General features: G+C 34.8%; 1 pseudogene; it reads left to right on the top strand.

The window, feature by feature from the left end:
- Positions 1-16662: 16662 nt before the first annotated feature.
- Positions 16663-17149, top strand: LOC116860384 (annotated as a pseudogene).
- The last annotated feature ends 293 nt before the right edge of the window (positions 17150-17442 follow it).

Raw genomic sequence — 17442 nt, 5'->3', positions numbered from 1 at the left:
AGCCATCTGGTTCTTGGCTTTTCTTTCTTGGGAGACTTTTTATTACAAATTCAATCTCCTTACTAGTTACATTTCTATTCAGATTTACTATTTCTTTATGATCCAAAGAAAAAAAGCTACACAGTAAAGGAAACAGTCAACAAAATGAAAAGTAACATACAGATTGAAAGAAAATATTTGTAAACCACATATTTGAAAAAAGATTAATAACTGAATATTTGAGGAACTCATATAACTCAATAGCAAAAAACATCCAAATAACCCAATTAAAAAAAATAGTCAAAAGGGGCCTGTGTGGCTCAGTTTATTAAGCATCCTACTCTTGATTTCAGCTCAGGTCATGACCTCAGGATTGTGATATTGAGCCCTGCATTGGGCTCCATACTGAGTATGGAGCCTGCTTAAGATTCTCTCCCCCTCCTTTTGCCCCTTCCCTTGCCTCTCCTTCTCTCCCTTCAGGGAAAAACAACAACAACAACAACAAAAACCCCGGAAAAGCATTAAAAAAAAAAAAAAAAGACATACAAATAGCCAATAGGTACATGAAAAGGTGCTTAACATCATCAATCATCAGTGAAATGCAAATCAAAACTACAGTGAGATACACCTCTCAGAACCTTTAGAATTCCTATTATCAAACAGATAAGAGATAGTAAGTATTGACAAGGTGATGGAGAAAAGGAAATCCTTGTGCAATGTTGGTGAATGTAAACTGATACAGTTGTTACGGAAAACAGTATGGAGGGACCCCCAAAACTGAAAATAAAACTACCAAATGAAAGCAAACAAACAAACAAACCTATCAAATGATTCAGCAATCCACTTTTGAATATATATCTGAAGAAAACAAAATCATTACTCTAAAGAGGTATCTGCACCGCCATGTTCATTACAGCATTATTCACAATAGCTAAGTTTGAGAAGGAAATGGTGTTTATTGATGCATACATGGATAGGAAAATGTGGTCTACACACAACACACACATACAATAGAATATTATCAGTAAAAAAGAAGGAGAGTCTGGCATTTGCAACAATATGGAAATTGGACCACATTATGCTAAGTGAAATAAACCAGACAGGGAAAGACAAATACTGTGGGATATCACTCACATGCAGAATTTTAAAAATAATAAATAAATAAATAATAAAGTGGAATTTGTAGAAGCAGAGAGTAGAATTGTGATTGCCAGAGGCTGGAAGTGGGGGTGATGGGAGGTGTTGGTTAAAGGGTACAATCTTTCATTATTAGATGAATAAAGCCTGAGACTCTAATGTAAAACATGATGACCATAGTTAATAATACTCTATCATATACTTGAAATTTACTAAATGAGTAGATCTTAAGTGTTCTCATCACATACACACACACACACACACAAGATAGCTATGAAGATGATGGATGGGTTATTTAATTTGATTGTGGTATATGTTTATGAAATTATCACCTTGTATATACATATATGCAATTATCACTTTGTACACTTTAAATATATACAATTTTATTTGTCAATTATACCTCAATAAAGCTGGAAAAATTAAAAGTATATATAATTAAGAAATTTATTTAAGGAGTGCCTGGGTGCCTCAGTCAGCAAAGCATCTGCCTTAGCTCAGGTCAAGATTCCAGGTCCCTGGGATTGAGCCTCTCATCCAGCTCTATGCTCAGTGGGGAGCCTGCTTCTCCCTCTCCCTCTGCATGCTATTCCCTCTGCTATGTGCACTCTCAATCTCTCTTGAATAAATAAATCTTAAAAAAAATTCATTTTAAAAAGGAGCAAAGATGTTAATAAAAAATATATATGATAAGGCCTTTAAGGCTAAAACAAGGAATGAACAGATGGACAAATGAAAGTTAAGGAAATAAATCTAAGTGAATTTGATAATTTATGAAGAGTTGACATGAAAGATCAGTGAGGATAATTTAATCTTTTAAATCATTGGAATAGTTGCACAAGTACTATAAGGAAGCATGGGGAATTATTTTATGACTGGCTATAATGAAAACCTTCTTAATTATGATTCCAAATCAATAAGAAATAATAAGAAAAGAATAATATATTTGATTAAGTAAACATACAAATTTTAATTAACAGATGTTAAAAGGCAAAGGGAAACTAAGAAATTGCAATTGATATCACAAAGAACTAATATCTCTAAATTGCAAACAACTTCTGAAATGAAAAGAAAATATAACTAAGCAACTTAATATGAAATTTTTAAATAACATGGATAACTTAGAGAAAATAATACAGAAATATCCATTAAAAACATGGAAGAAAAAACACATGAAGAATGATTAAGTTCACTCATAAAAACAGTAGCAAATAGAACACAACTGAGATACCATTTCTTACCACACACATTAGGTATAAAACAAAACAAAACAAAAAGTCTCACAATACATCATGCTGGTGAGTATGTAGTGAAAGTCACTCTCATATATTGCTAACAAGAATGCAATGGGTGTTACAACTCCTACAGAGGAGATTTGGCAAAATTTAGCAAAGTTACATCAAACCCTGGACTACACATTTAACTTCTAGATATCCATCCCATAGGTATATTAGCAAACCACAAAGTAGTTTATATATAATATTATCTGTTAAAAATATTTAGAATAGTAAAAGGCTAAGAATAAGCCATATGTCTATTAGGAGGGAATGGCTTGAATAAATAATGATACATACAACAGTGAACTATGAAGCTGAAAAAAAATTTAGAAAGATGTCTGCCCACTGATACAGAGTGATGTTCAGTGTATATGTACATAGCAGTGTACATAGTGTGGTATACTTTGTAAGAAATGGATGGGAATCAAGATATGTATGCTTCATCTGTTTAAATTTGGAAAAGGAAACAATGAAAAAATAAGACAAAAAGCTCATGAAAAGATTACCCATAAGAGAAGAAAAGGGAGCAAGAAGGAAGTGAGAAGGATAAGACTGACATTAGAAGCATGTCAAATTTGCAGTTTATCTTTGAAACATGTGAAGATTTTAAAAAGTAAAATAACAAAACCAAATAAAAATTTAAAAATCTCTTAAAATTTAAAGCAAGGCAAAACAAGTCTAAATGTTTATCAGTTTTTGAAGTAACTACTCACAGCAAAGAGTTGCTCCTGCTAAATCTGGAACACAATATTTTTACTATGAATAATAGCAGGCTATGACTCTAAAGATAAAATTAGCTATAAAGAAAATGTAGCTGCATGCAATCATCTTACTATTAGTGATAATATTGATATAGTTATTAAGACATAATTACATGTGTATTGTAAAAGAGATTTAAAAAGTCATTTTCAGGAGCAAAGATTTTCAGCATAAGAGAAAAGTGTTAAGTGAAAGCTTTTTAATCTTAAGGTTAAATTTGAAATATCAGTATGAACATTATTACTCTCTTTTTAAAACTATTTTAGTCATTGGAAGAAAATTTTAATTACAATTAAAGAGCAATCCACTCCCTAACACTCAGACTGTGACTTCTAAATATCATTCCGAATATTAAAAAAATACAGATAAATGTATGCCTTGCATAAATGGTTGTTTATAATTGTAGACTAAGATCTATACTAGATGAACCTAGAACGCAAAATAAAAAAGAAAGATGCCATAAAGGCAAATGCAGTGGATCAAAAGAACAAATGGATGAACTTGAAGTCCTCTAGCCAACATGGTGCAACTTGAAAACTCAAAAAAAAAAAAAATAATAACTATATTGATGAAAACAATAAACATTTAAAAAATAAGTTCATAATAAGAAGAAAGAAATAAAACTTCTTGGACACCACTGGAGATTACTAGAGCACCAGCTCAGTACAATAAATGTCGATAATTACAAGAAAAGACTCCAACATTAATTTTGATACCCAGTATGAACTGTATTGAAGGTAATCAAATAGCTTGAATGGATTAGGGAAAGTTCTATACACAATAATTTCATCTAAAATATTCAGAAGAAGTGATAACACCATTTTCACCCCTAATGAAAAATTGAACTAGTTGAGTCATCAATGCATACTAAAACCATTAGGTGAAAGGTGGATTGGAAACTTCAGATTGACATAGTCTTGCTATCATCTTCTGAATTTACTTACCAATGTTAATATCACTACACATCACTAACATGCAGTGAGAAAACTAAAACGTATGTGTCTAGTGGTAGGATGTAATATCAGATATGCTACAGACCCTACGCAATATTATTGGACCAGCAAAACAAAGTAAAAGGAACATGAATCAAATCTAACTGACAGGAAATTCATGGACTAAAGGGACAACTGAAATGACATACTCAAGGAACAATCAGTCAAATACAAAATGTGGGTCATTCACTGGATGTCTATTGTGATTTCCAAAAGAATGTTGCAGACAAAATTACAACAGATAAGCAAAAGAGAAAAAGGAAAAAAAAACAAACAAACCCGTTTTTCTTGTTTTTGACTTGACAGTCACTTAAAATGCTAAAATGAGCCTAAGAATCAAATATAGTGAGTATAACTTGTATAGATCCTAGTTTTGAATGAATTGATTATACAAGGAGAATTTTGCCACTTGGGGTAATTTGAAAATAGGCTAAGAATTAGATAATATTAAGGCACATTATTAATTTTAATTGTGATAATGATATTGGATTATTTAAGAAAACTTCTCTGTGTTTTTGAGATGTATACTGAAGTATTCATAGGTGAGTTGATATGGTGCATGCATTTTATTTTGAAATACACCCGGAAGACAATTTTGAAAATATTTCTAAAAATATGCGTGGAGGATAGATAAAGCAAGAATGAAAAATGCACTTTTCATCTGACTTCAAAAACTGTCCACATTTGTGAGAGTGAAGGAAGATGATAGAATAGAAGGACCCTAAGCTTACCTTGTTCTACATACACATCAGCATAAATAACCTACAAAATGACCCCAAAAAGGGTAGAACAAATTCCACAACTAACTGTAGGGGAAAATCCATATCAAAACGGATTGGAAGGGCAGAGATGTCGTTGGGTGACAAATGGATCACGGACTGTCAGCTGTTGGCTGTTGGGAGGGACCTGCTGGTGCAGAGAGGGGAGAGAAAAAGACTGTCACACCAGGGAGACTTCTGGGGGAAGATGAATCCTCATAAGGTTTGGCCTTGAAAACCTGAGAGGCTGAATTGTCAGTTCTTATAGCCAGCAGGAATGAAAGCCTGGGGTTTTAAAAATCAGCGGGCATGGTTCTGTAAGAGCCTGGTGGGTGAGGGAAACCTTCATGCTTAAAGAGACAGCACAACAGCCAGAGGAGACACAGCATAGAAGCAGCAGTTTGAAAAATGCCTGGGGCATATGGGAGGGAGAATTATTTACTAATCTTAGAACTTGTCCCAGAGGGACAGAGATCTTTGGATGATTCCTCCAGAAACAAAGGATCAGGCAGGTGCCATTTTCCCCGCCCCTTGTCCCCTGGCATAAACACACTGGCTACCTTATTAAAGCAGCAAAGTGCCGGACATTCACTACCTCACTTGCTTACAATGTGCCTCCCTGTCCCCCTGGTTTTGGGGTCTGCCTCTTCCACCCAGGCTTGCGTCAGGCCCAGCGCTGCAGGTCTACTTCCCGAGAGCCAGTGCAAGACTAGTCAACACTTGTGTCCAGAAGATGCATTTTGGGGGGTCTTAGTTCCCCAATGGTGGCCACAGATCCCTTCTTGGGGAAGACCCACATGTACCTCGGGAAAATTCTATGCCCCACCCCAAACTCTTTGCAAACCAGCCACATCCAGCATGGTCCCAGAGGCATTGGCACATCTGCTCTGATGGGCTCATTCAAATGAATCTGTTTTGCAGATTGGCTTTGGCTGCCTTCTGTTCTGGCAGAAGCTTGCTCCCTCTCCCAGAAGACTGTGCATCTCGCCCGCAAGCATGTTGGGAATCTGCTCCCTGCAATACACTGGTTTCCAGGGCTCATTCAAATCAGGGCCATAAGCCTGGCAGGGTGTGAGGGTCAACAGGGGCCAGCACCACTCCAAAGTACTCCTACCCTGGGGAGAGGGAAAGAAAACCACATGCACCAGTCAGACTAGGGCCCCAGCAGTGGGCTGGGGATAGAGGGCACCTCTGATTGCAGTCCTGGCTTCTCAGTGGACAATACAGAGAAAGTGCCCTGCAGTTTGGTGCTACTATAGCTCTGAAAAATTCTGTCTGACTCAACTCAAGCCCAGGCAGCCCCAGACTGGTCCACTAATACCACAGGGATCAAACACTACTCACAACAGGTAAAGAGAGCCACTCCAGATGACTGCTCTGAAGGGGAAAGAAGCTTAGCACAGAAGCAGGGAGCACACGACACACAGGATCCTGAAGATCCAGGATCTAGTGAACAGGGAACATTACACTGCAGGGCACTATACGACCTAAATGAGATAGAAAATAAAACAACAACAACAACAACAACAAACAAAAAACAAAACAAAACAAAACCCAATAGAACAGATTGGTGAAACCAGGAGCTGGTTTTTTTTTAAAAGATCTACAAAACTCAGAAACCTTTAGCCAAACTCATCGAGAGAGAGAGAACTCAAATAAAATCAGAAATGAAAAGAATAAACTAACACTTCAGAAATACAGAAGATTGTAAGAGAATACTGTGAAATATTATATGCTAACAAATTGGACAGCCTAGAAGAAATAGATCAATTCCTAGAAACCTATAACTTACCAAAACCAAAATAGAAGGAAACAGACAATTTGAACACATTAACTAGCAGCAAGGAAATTGAGTCAGTAGTTTAAAAACTCCCAACAAACAAAAGTCCAGGACCAGATATTTAAAGAAGACAATATCTATTCTCAAACTTTTCCAAAAATAAAGGGAGAAGGAAAACTTCCAAATTCACTAAATGAGGCCAGGATTACCCTGATACCAAAACCATATAAAGACACCACCAGAGAGAGAGAGAGAGAGAGAGAGAGAGAGAGAGACTGACTGACTACAGGCCAATATCTCTGATGATGAACACATCCACAATAAAATCTTAACAAACCAAATCCAACAAAACATTAAAAAAATTCACTGTGATCAAGTGGGATTTATTCTCAGGTTGCAAAGGTGGTTTAATATTTACAAATCAATCAACATGGTACATCACATCAGTAAAAGAAAGGATAAAAACCATATGATCATGTTGATAGATGCAAAAAAAATTGACAAAGTACAACAGTAATTCATGATAAGAAACCTTCAACAAAGTAGGTTTAGAGGGAATATATTTCAATGTAATAAAGACCATATATGGTTTAAAATCAAGAGCAAACATCATACTCAATGGTGAAATCTGAGAGCTTTTCTTCTAAGATAAGGAATAAGACAAAGATGTCTACTCTCATAACTTTTATTCAACATAGTACTGGAAATCCTAGCCACAGCAGTCAGATAAGTAAAAGGAATAGAAGGGATCCAAACTGGTAAGAAAGAAGTAACACTTTCAGTATTTGCAGATGACATGATACTATATAAAACAAAACAAAACAAAACAAAAATTTAAAAACTCCACCAAAAAACTACTACGACTGATGAATGAATTCAGTAACGTCTCAGGATACAAAATCAACGTACATAAATCCATTGCATTTCTATACACTAATAATGAAGCAGCAGAAAGAGAAATTAAGAAAACAATCCTATTTACAGTTGCTCCAAAGGAAAAATAAAAATACCGAGGAATAAACCTAACCAAGGAGGTAAAACACCTATACTCTGAAACGATGAAACATTGATGAAAGAAATTGAAGACCACACAAAGAAATGGAAAGATATCCCATGCTCATGGATTGGAAGAACAAATATGTTAAAACATCCATAACCCAAAGCAATCTACAGATTTAATGCAATCCATATCAAAATACCAACAGCATTTTTCACAGAACTAGAACAAACAATCCTTAAGTTTGTAAGGAACCGCAAAAGATTCTGAATAGCCAAAGCAGTTTTGAAAAAGAAAAGCAAAACTGGAGGCATCACAATTCTAGATTTCAAGCTATATTACAAAGCTGAAGTAATCAAAACAGTATGGTACTGGCACAAAAGTAGACATACAGATCAGTGGGACAGAATAGAAAACCCTGAAATAAACTCATAATTATATGGTCAGTTTATCTTTGACAAAGAAGGCAAGAACATGAAATGGAAAAAAGGATATTCTCTTCAACAAATATTGTTGGGAACTGGGGATAGTATGAAAATGAATGAAATGGGTAGCTACATGTAAATGAATGAAACCAGGCCACTTTGTAATGCCATACACAAAAATAAACTGAAAATGGATTAAAGACCTAAATGTGGGACCTGAACCCATAAGAATCCTAGAAGAGAGCACAGGCACTAATTTCTCTGACATTGGCTGCAATATCTTTCTAGATGTGTCCCTGAGGCCAGAGAAACATAAGCAAAAATGAACTATTGGGACTGCATCACAATAAAAAGCTTCTGCACAGCAAGGAAATAATCAACAAAACTAAAAGGCAATCTACTGAATAGAAGATATTTGAAAATGACATATCCAATAAAGAGTTAGTATCAAAATATATAAAGAACTTGTGCAAGTTCAAGCCCAAAAGAAAAATAATCCAATTCTAAGAAATGGGCAGAAAACCCGAAAAGAAATTGCTCCAAAGAAGACATACAGATGGCCACTGGACATATAAAATGATGCTCAACATCACTAATCATCACTCATCAGCAGCATACCCAAACTTCACTGAGATATCACCTCACACCTGTCAGAATGGCTAAAATAAAAAGCACAAGAAACAAGTGTTGATGCAGATATGGTTGTGGAGAAAAAGGAACCCTCATGCACCATTGGTGGGAATGCAAATAGGTGTAGCCACTGTGGAGGACAGTATGGAAGTTTTCTCAAAAACAAGAATTAAAAATAGAACTACACTACTATCCAGTAATTGCACTGCTGGGTATACTAAAGAATGTCAAACCACTAATTTGAAGTGATAAGTGCATCTCCATGGTTATTGCAGTATTATTTACAATAGCCAAATTATGAAATAGCCCAGTGTCTCTCAATGAATGAATGGATAAAGATGATGTGATAATAGTGTATATATATACATATATATGTATATATATACATATATATGTAATAATAATATATATATTATTCAGCCATGGAGAATGAAATTCTGCCATTTACAACAACATGGCTGGATCTAGAGAGAATAATGCTAAGTGAAATTAGACAGAGAAAGACAAAGACCATAAGGTTTCACTCATATGTGGAATTTAAGAAGTAAATGAGCAAAAGAAGAAAAGAAGAGACAAACCAAAAAAAAAAAAAAAAAAAAAACCCAGCAAACTTTTAACTGTAGCTAACTGACTGAGGGTTACTACAGGGGAGGTGGTTGAGCGGATGGGTGAAATAAGTGGTGGAGATTACAGAGTTCATGTATGTTGATGAACACTAAGACATGGACTTGCTGAATCACTATACTGCACACCTGAAACAAATATAATACTATACATTAACAACACTGGAATTAAAATAAGATAAAGATTAAAAAAAAAAACTATCAACATTTTGCTAGGCTTATTTTTGTCATTACCAACTCTCCTTTTTAAACAACGCTTAGAAAAATTTAAAACATACAAAAAAGTTACAACTAATGTTTTAATCATGCCTTTGTATATGTTTATATATTTTCTTAATAATTATAGTTCCCTCGTCCAATAAGAGATCTAAGTAATTTTAAGTTCATTTTGAAGTATTTAATTATTTTTGGATTATCTTTTAAATATATTAGAATAGCTTAAGGAAGGCTTTTCCAGAAACCTTTTTCTATCAGGTATACTGACTAGGCTGAGGAACTCAAGGAAGGCTTCTCAATCACTTGTTCATGAATCATTCAAAATGAGACCATCTGAAACATTTGAAATAAAATGTGGAGAACAAATCACTGTGGGCAAAGTAGTGTGTTGTGAAAAGAGTATTATCTAGCACTAAACCTTCATGATTTTATTATGCTTAGAAAATTCGTCCTGTGTTCTTACACTGTTACATTGAAATGCCAGAAGGTTTGCTTCTCAGCATGCAAGCTCATGGAAACACACTGTAACTCCTGTAATGTCTTCTGGAAATGCACACCTTGCTGAGGCACCAAATGTCCAGAGGGGCTCATTACTCAAATTTGAGCTTTGTGAATAAGGAAAAACACTCTCTTCCTTCCATCTTCCTTATCAAATCTGTATCTTTATGGGCTGTCAACACATTAAATAGGTGAAATTTCATAATTTAATGTTTAAAGATGACAAAATGATGTTAAATTTGGATTGTCTTGGGGGCATTTTTGGTGTAATTTAACAATTTAAAATTTTGACATCATTTAGACAATGTATCTGAAGTAATACTTTGTTCATGTAATTAGTACACTCTCAGGCTGTTTCAAAGTTTGAATCACATGGAGACATCCAGCATTGTTTTAAGAGAAGCTCATGAATAGTACAATATAACAAGTAGCTTGGGGGGGGTATGCCTTACACTTTTCATCCTTTACAAGAATAAAGTTTAGGAGTTGAGTTCTAGTAGTAGGACTAGTAGCTAAAACTTATTACAGGTCCATTTCACGTCCCAAATTTCAGGTCCCATTTCAGGTCCCAAATTTCAAACTCACATGTAATAGTCACAAAAACCCTATAAACTTGCCCTTCACAGTTTGTATAATACCCAGAACATCACTGTTGGTTAATTTGTGAATAAATAAATGAATACATTGATGTATGGGGGAAGTCATATTTAGAAAGTTTCTGAAAAATATTTTATCTTTTCTAAACAACTTCTTTCATCAATTGGATACATTAGAAGCATATGCTCCTAGATGAGAGTACGATAAAGCATGTTGCAGGTTTTTTTTTTTTTTATCTTATGTTTCTAAGTATAAAATAACAACTGAATTGAATGATGATAATCATCTCTATTTTGGCAACTTATAAGAAATCGATATGGTAAATAATCAACCGTGGCTTTGTTTTTTGTAATGTTATTCTTAGAACAGTGATATTCTGGTTACATAGGGTGATGACAACATCTATGGTCTTGTGTGTTCTCCCGTATTCTCTTTTCCTTTCTCTATGGACATGGGGTTTTGGATTCAAATTGCTAATTATTCTGCAATTGATAAGCCAAAGTCTCTGGGGTACAAACCATATAACCTTGATCTGAAATTGAATCTCCTTTGGATTTTGTGATAACATTGATCCAGCCCAATTAAGTTGGGTAGATAATGCCTCTTTACTATCTGCTTTTGAGGCCTCTGCTCAGGTTTACTATTTCTGTCAGTGTTATTCCAGTTTTGAATCTTTGTGCAATGGATTCTTTGTGTGGTACATGTTAGGCTTAAATTCTTTTCCAAATGCTGCTGAACAAACATCCATATATATGTTGCATTACTTTTTTTTCTAGTTACAAAAGTAGTATCTTTTTATTACAAAATGTCATATTACTTAAATTAAAATTGCTACCATATTTGTATGTATTGTGTGTGATTGCATTTATATATGATCAGACTGTAGATATTGTTAAGTTATTTCTATTTAACATCATGAACATTTTCTGTTGCCATTAATATTATTCTTCAACAAAAACTTAATGGTTGCATAGTATTATGGAATTATTTGGCTGTATAGTCCAATCTCATACTGTTGAATACTTAGTTGTTTTTTGTTTGTTTGTTTGTTTTGTTTTGTTTTGCCAGTTTACTTGTTTAAACAAAAGTCTGATGATTAGCTTTGTATACACATTTCTGTATATACACATACTGAAAATATTTCTTTATTGGAAGTAATTTTCTGGGTCAAAACACACTCAGGCTTTTATACAGCCACCTTTAAATGTAGACGTTTCTCCAATAAAGAATAATATTAAACTTCTTTACAAACATTTTGTATATATGAAGAGCTTCAGGTGTTTGTATCAATGTATGGGTTAGTTCCTTGAATGTCACCTTCTATAAGAAATTTTTCATTCTTGTTTTTTGCATATACTTTTTTTTAAAAGATTTTATTTATTTATTAGACACAGAGAGAGAGAGAGAGGGAGAGATCACAAGGAGGCAGAGAGGTAGGCAGAGAGAGAGGGGAAAAGCAGGCTCCCTGCTGAGCAGAGAGCCCAATGCGGGGCTAGATCCGAGGACCCCGAGATCATCATCTGATTTAAAGGCAGAGGCTTAACCCACTGAGCCACCCAGGTGCCCCACATATACTTTTTGTTTTTTAAAGATTTTATTTATTCATTTGACAGACAGAGATCACAAGTAGGCAGAGAAGCAGGCAAAGAGGGGAGGAAGCAGGCTCCCCCCTGCTGAGCAGAGAGCCAGATGCGGGGCTCGATCCCAGGACCCTGGGATCATGACCTGAGCCGAAGGCAGAGGCTTTAACTAGGTGGCACTGAGCCACCTAGTGCCCTCACATATACTTTTGACTCCATTATTTATAGAGTGATTCCCCTGGAGACAGTTGCCACAGGTTTCCAGGTTATCTTGTGACTTGATGAAAATTGCAATTCTTCCATCTTTACTGTCTTACTCCACTTATCTAGCAGAACTTTTCTGGTAAACAGTATATCTAACCCTTTTCCAAGAAAGTTACTATCAGATATTCCCTGTGATAAGATTAAAATAAGACCTGAATTTGCCAATATAAACATCTTTCTGTAATATGCATTTCTTGCTTTGTAATAAAAACTAAACTTTCTTGTTTTACCTTTTTCTAGGAAAAAACAAGACTATGCAGCAAGAGTCACTGGTTCTGTGCACTTCATAGCAAATAATACTTTTGGGAAATACACTCACAGTTAACAGCCTGGTCACTTGCTAAACCTTAAGCTGTGAATGCTGCAAATGTGTATTGACTGATTTAGATAACCAACTTGTGTAGGATAATTAATTATTTGGTCAACATTCTCTAGACCAAGTGACCCCAGCAACAAATTTCACAGGTTGGTTCTCAATGACTTAACAGATTTAGCCAGTGTTTTGCTGAGGTCTTCTTATGGATTGGGCACTAGACTAAATATTTTCACTGAGGCTATCTCACAACATTTTAATAAGTTGTGACAGGCAATTTTATACCCAAATTAGTGATGAGGAAACTGATCTCAATGAGGTTAATTAACTTGTTGAAGTCACAATCTATTCTATAAAGGTTAGTGCTGGGAATGGAGCACAAATCCTTTAACTCTAAAATTACTGCTTTTCCCATCCCCCCTGTACAAAGTAATTTGCTTACGTGTATTTCATTCTTAGAAAATATGTACTGAATTTTAACTTACTGTAGACTTTTTATTTAGTACTGGGAAATGAAAAAGGGTAAAATTAATTGATGAGTAGTTAATAAATAAAGTATATGATCTTAGTTTCTTAGAGTGAACTGTCTGGTAAAGGGACACAAATATTAATCAAATTCCTCAGAAAGAATATAAATAACAAGTATTTTCACATCTACATAAAGAAAAGAAGATTACCATAAAAAGAATAATTGAAGGTAAAATTAAAAAAAACTTTTATTTTTCTTACTTTTGATTGATCTGACAATACTATGTTCAAAGTAATAACAACAATGTATTTGATTATGTATGCTTAACTGAATGACAACAATGATACAAGGGTTGTGAAAGAACGATTAGCAATAGTTGGTTATTAATAATTGCAATAAATTGTACCACTGTGAAGTGGTATAGTGTTATTTGAAGGTGAAATTGGGTTCGTTGTAAATGAATATTGCAAATTCTAGGGCAAGCCCTAAAAAAAAAGGAAATATAATTGATATGCAGAAAAAAAAGAAAAATTAGAATAATACAATGCTCATTTAAAAACTATAAAATGGGGGCACCAGGGAGGCTCAGTTGGTTAATTGTCTGCCTGAGGCTTGGGTCAGGATTCTGGGATCCTGGGATCCAGTCCCTCATAAGACTCCCTACTCGATGGGTAGTTGGGGAGTCTGTTTCTCCTTCTCCTTCTGCCCCTCCTACCAGTCATAGTCTCTCTCTGTCACCCTTTCTCTCTCTCTCAAATAAATAAATAAAATCTTAAAAATCAAAATAAAACTACAAAAGACACAAAAAGAATAGAGGACAAAAATAGGAACAAAGAAGAAGGACAACAAATAGAAAACAGTAACAAATATGATAACTATTAATCCAAGTATATCAATAATCAATTAAAACTTCAATAGTCTACAAATGAAATAAAAGACTAAAATTGTCAGAGTAGACAAAACAAGACTCAACTATATATTGTCTATAAGAAACCCACATTAAATAAAAAGACACACATAGAAATGGTTTGGGGAAAACCAGATAGTTACATGCAAATGAATGAAACTGGACCACTTTCTTACACCTTACCTAAAAATAAGCTCAAAATGTATTACAGACCTAAATGTGAGACCTGAAATCATAAAAATCGTAGCAGAGAACCCAGTCAGTAATTTCTCTGATATCGGATATAACAATACTTTTTTAAGATAAATCTCTTAAGGCAAAGGAAACAAAAGCAAAAAATAAACTATTAGGACTACATCAAAATAATAAGATTCTGCATAGCAAAAGAAATAATCAGCGAAACAAAAAACAACCTACTGAATGAGAGAAGATATTTGCAAATGACATATCCAATAAAGGATTACTATCCAAAATATAACGAACTTACACAATGCAAGACCAGAAAAACACATATTCCATTTAAACACGGACAGGGGTGTGCCTGGGTGTCTCAGTCCATTCAGCATCTGACTCTTGATTTTGGCTTGGCTCATGATCTTGGGTTGTGGGATTGAGTACTGCATTGCACTCCATGCTGGTCATGGAGCCTGCTTGGGATTTTCTCTCTTCCTTTCCTTCTGACCCTCCCCTCCTCACTTAAAAAAAAAAAAAATGGGCAGAAGACATAAACAGACATTTCTCAAAAAAAAAAATACATATACATGAAAAGATGCTCAACATACAGCCAACAGACACATGAAAAGATGCTCGACATCACTCATCATCAGGGAAATGCAAATCAGAGCTAGAAGACTATAGATCAATGCTAACAAAATTCTGATGGAAAATATTTCCAACCAAATCCTACACCTAGCTGAATTTCCAGTCAAGAACAAAGAAAGAAAAAAAAAAAAAAGAATAAAGAAAGAATAGAGATATTTGAAAGAGTGGAATATTTTTAAAATTTTACTTCTTGTATACTCTTTCTTAGCAGACTGGTATGTTCTGTCATTTTGAAGGTATAAAACAAGTATGAGGAAAACATGGTATCCACAAAACAGGAATTCAACACAAAAGACAATTTAATACAAGAGAGGTAAAATAATTCTAAGTATGATAGTGAAGGGAGTTCCAAGCAGATCAGCTTTGTGGCTGAGAGGACAATCATTGGCAGATGTTTTCAAAAGGTCTTTTTTTCCCTAAAGTTTATGCATTCTGATGATTTGAAGAAATGAGAATTTTTATTTTGAATTATTGGTATCACCCTTAAATCCTTGAAAATTACATGATCTTTTGCATTATTTAACATCTGTATAGTGTTTATTAAATGTTTGCCACTGTTCTAAGCTTTTTTTTTTTAAATTTACATGTATTGATTCATTAAACTCAACATTAGTCCTCTGTTATAGGTGTGATTTTTTTACCCTGAGAATTTATACTTACTGCCGTTCAGTGGCAGAGTTAGGATTTGAACTTAGGAAGTCTGTCTCCAGATTCTGCTCTGTTTCTCATCCAGTCACAGCTAGTACTGAAATTTCCCCTATTATAAGAATGTATTCAACATTTTTTTCTTTCTAATTTTGGATGGCTTAATGGATCTGAGAGTTAAGATTGTAACTTTTGCTACTTTATAAAAAATGTAAAAATTGAGTCTTATTGCTGAGTTTTAGCAGAAATGTTGTATTTTACATATTTTGTCTTCAGTGTTAAAGAGAGGGAAATTAGTAAGGGCAGCCAACCTCCAGGGGTGGTTTTAAAAAACAGCAGAATGTTTTATTGCTTCCCAACCTTACATTTCAATTTTAAGCATTTAACAGTCTTTATTATAGATGAAAGTGGTTAGAACAAAGACATTCTATATTTTGCTGTTGGGATTCAAGATAGAATTATTTATATTGGAGTCACAGAAGTCAGTGTTACAATGGAGTCCTGGTATAATAAATGTCTAGAACTGCGGTTAAATTAGTTAAGATAGCACTTTTTGTATATTAAAGAAGCCTAACCAAGACTTTGCATCTGACACTAACTAACTCTGTCAACTTATGAGCCAAACCAATTGTTTGATTTGTACTCCATGGTGAACCAACATTTCTCTGCACCTATGGAGTATAATTGGGGGTAATAATAATCCTCTCTTCAAGGGTTGTTTTATGGTTTTAAAGAGGCTGAACACACATTGATGGATTATGAAATATTCAACAGAGAATATAAATAAGTACATATTAGGTTTTTTTTTTCTGGACTAAAAAGGCTGAGAAGCAATGTAGCGGACAGGATACTAACAAAGATTATTCTTGCTCTGGAAGAATTCACGCTTTCACAAGAAAAAAATTAACAAATGGAACACAACTGCAAAGCAATATAAAAATTGCTAAAATAAGAGTAGAAATCACTATTCCTAAATCTCCTGGGAACCACTTAAATACTGAGTGATGTGCAACTGATCAAGACTGGAGACAAAATGGGAGCCAGCAAAGCTATCCTACTGAACATCTGCCCCTTCTCCTTTGGGCTGATCATCCAGCAGGTGTTTGAAGATGGCAGCATCTATGACCCTGAAGTGCTTGACATCAAGGAGGAAACTGCATTCTCAGTTCTCTGAGGGTGTTTGCCATGTTGCTAGTGTACATTAGCAGATTGGTTATCCTGCTGTTGCATCTGTACCCTGTTCTATTCTCTGTGGATACAAATGGGTTCTGCCTTTTGGAAACTGATACACATGCTCAACTTGCTGAACAGATCATGATCTTGGCAGATCCACCTGCTTTTGTGGCTGCTACTCCTGTGGCCACTGCCACCATAGCTACTCCTGCAGCTGCTCCTCAGCTGCTGTTGCCCCAGGCAAGGCTGGAATGAAAGAAGAGTCAGAGGAATCAGGTGAGGATATGGGATTTGGTCTCTTTGACTGATCACCAATAAAGCAACCAACTCAGTCAACTTTATTTATGAGGCAAGGAAATAAAGGCTTACTTCTCTTTAAAAAAATGAAATATAGATGTGTAAGTAGTACAAGGCAATAAATGAGAATAATTAGATGACATGTTTAGAAACAGATAAAACAAAACAAAGATCCTCTAAGGAAAAGTAAGTGGACAATTGCTTAAAGTAGAGAGTTGAAGAAAGAGTAGTGGAAGATTTTATTAACAATTCTGGTAGGGCAAGAACACAGAGAACCTTGGCAGAGTGGTTAAAAGGGAATTTG

Source organism: Lontra canadensis, unplaced genomic scaffold, assembly GCF_010015895.1.
Source record: "Lontra canadensis isolate GAN:19392208 unplaced genomic scaffold, GSC_riverotter_1.0 scaffold175, whole genome shotgun sequence".
Taxonomy (NCBI): domain Eukaryota; kingdom Metazoa; phylum Chordata; class Mammalia; order Carnivora; family Mustelidae; genus Lontra; species Lontra canadensis.
The sequence above is the reverse complement of the archived record's forward strand: the minus strand, read 5'-3'. Positions and strand labels throughout refer to the sequence as shown.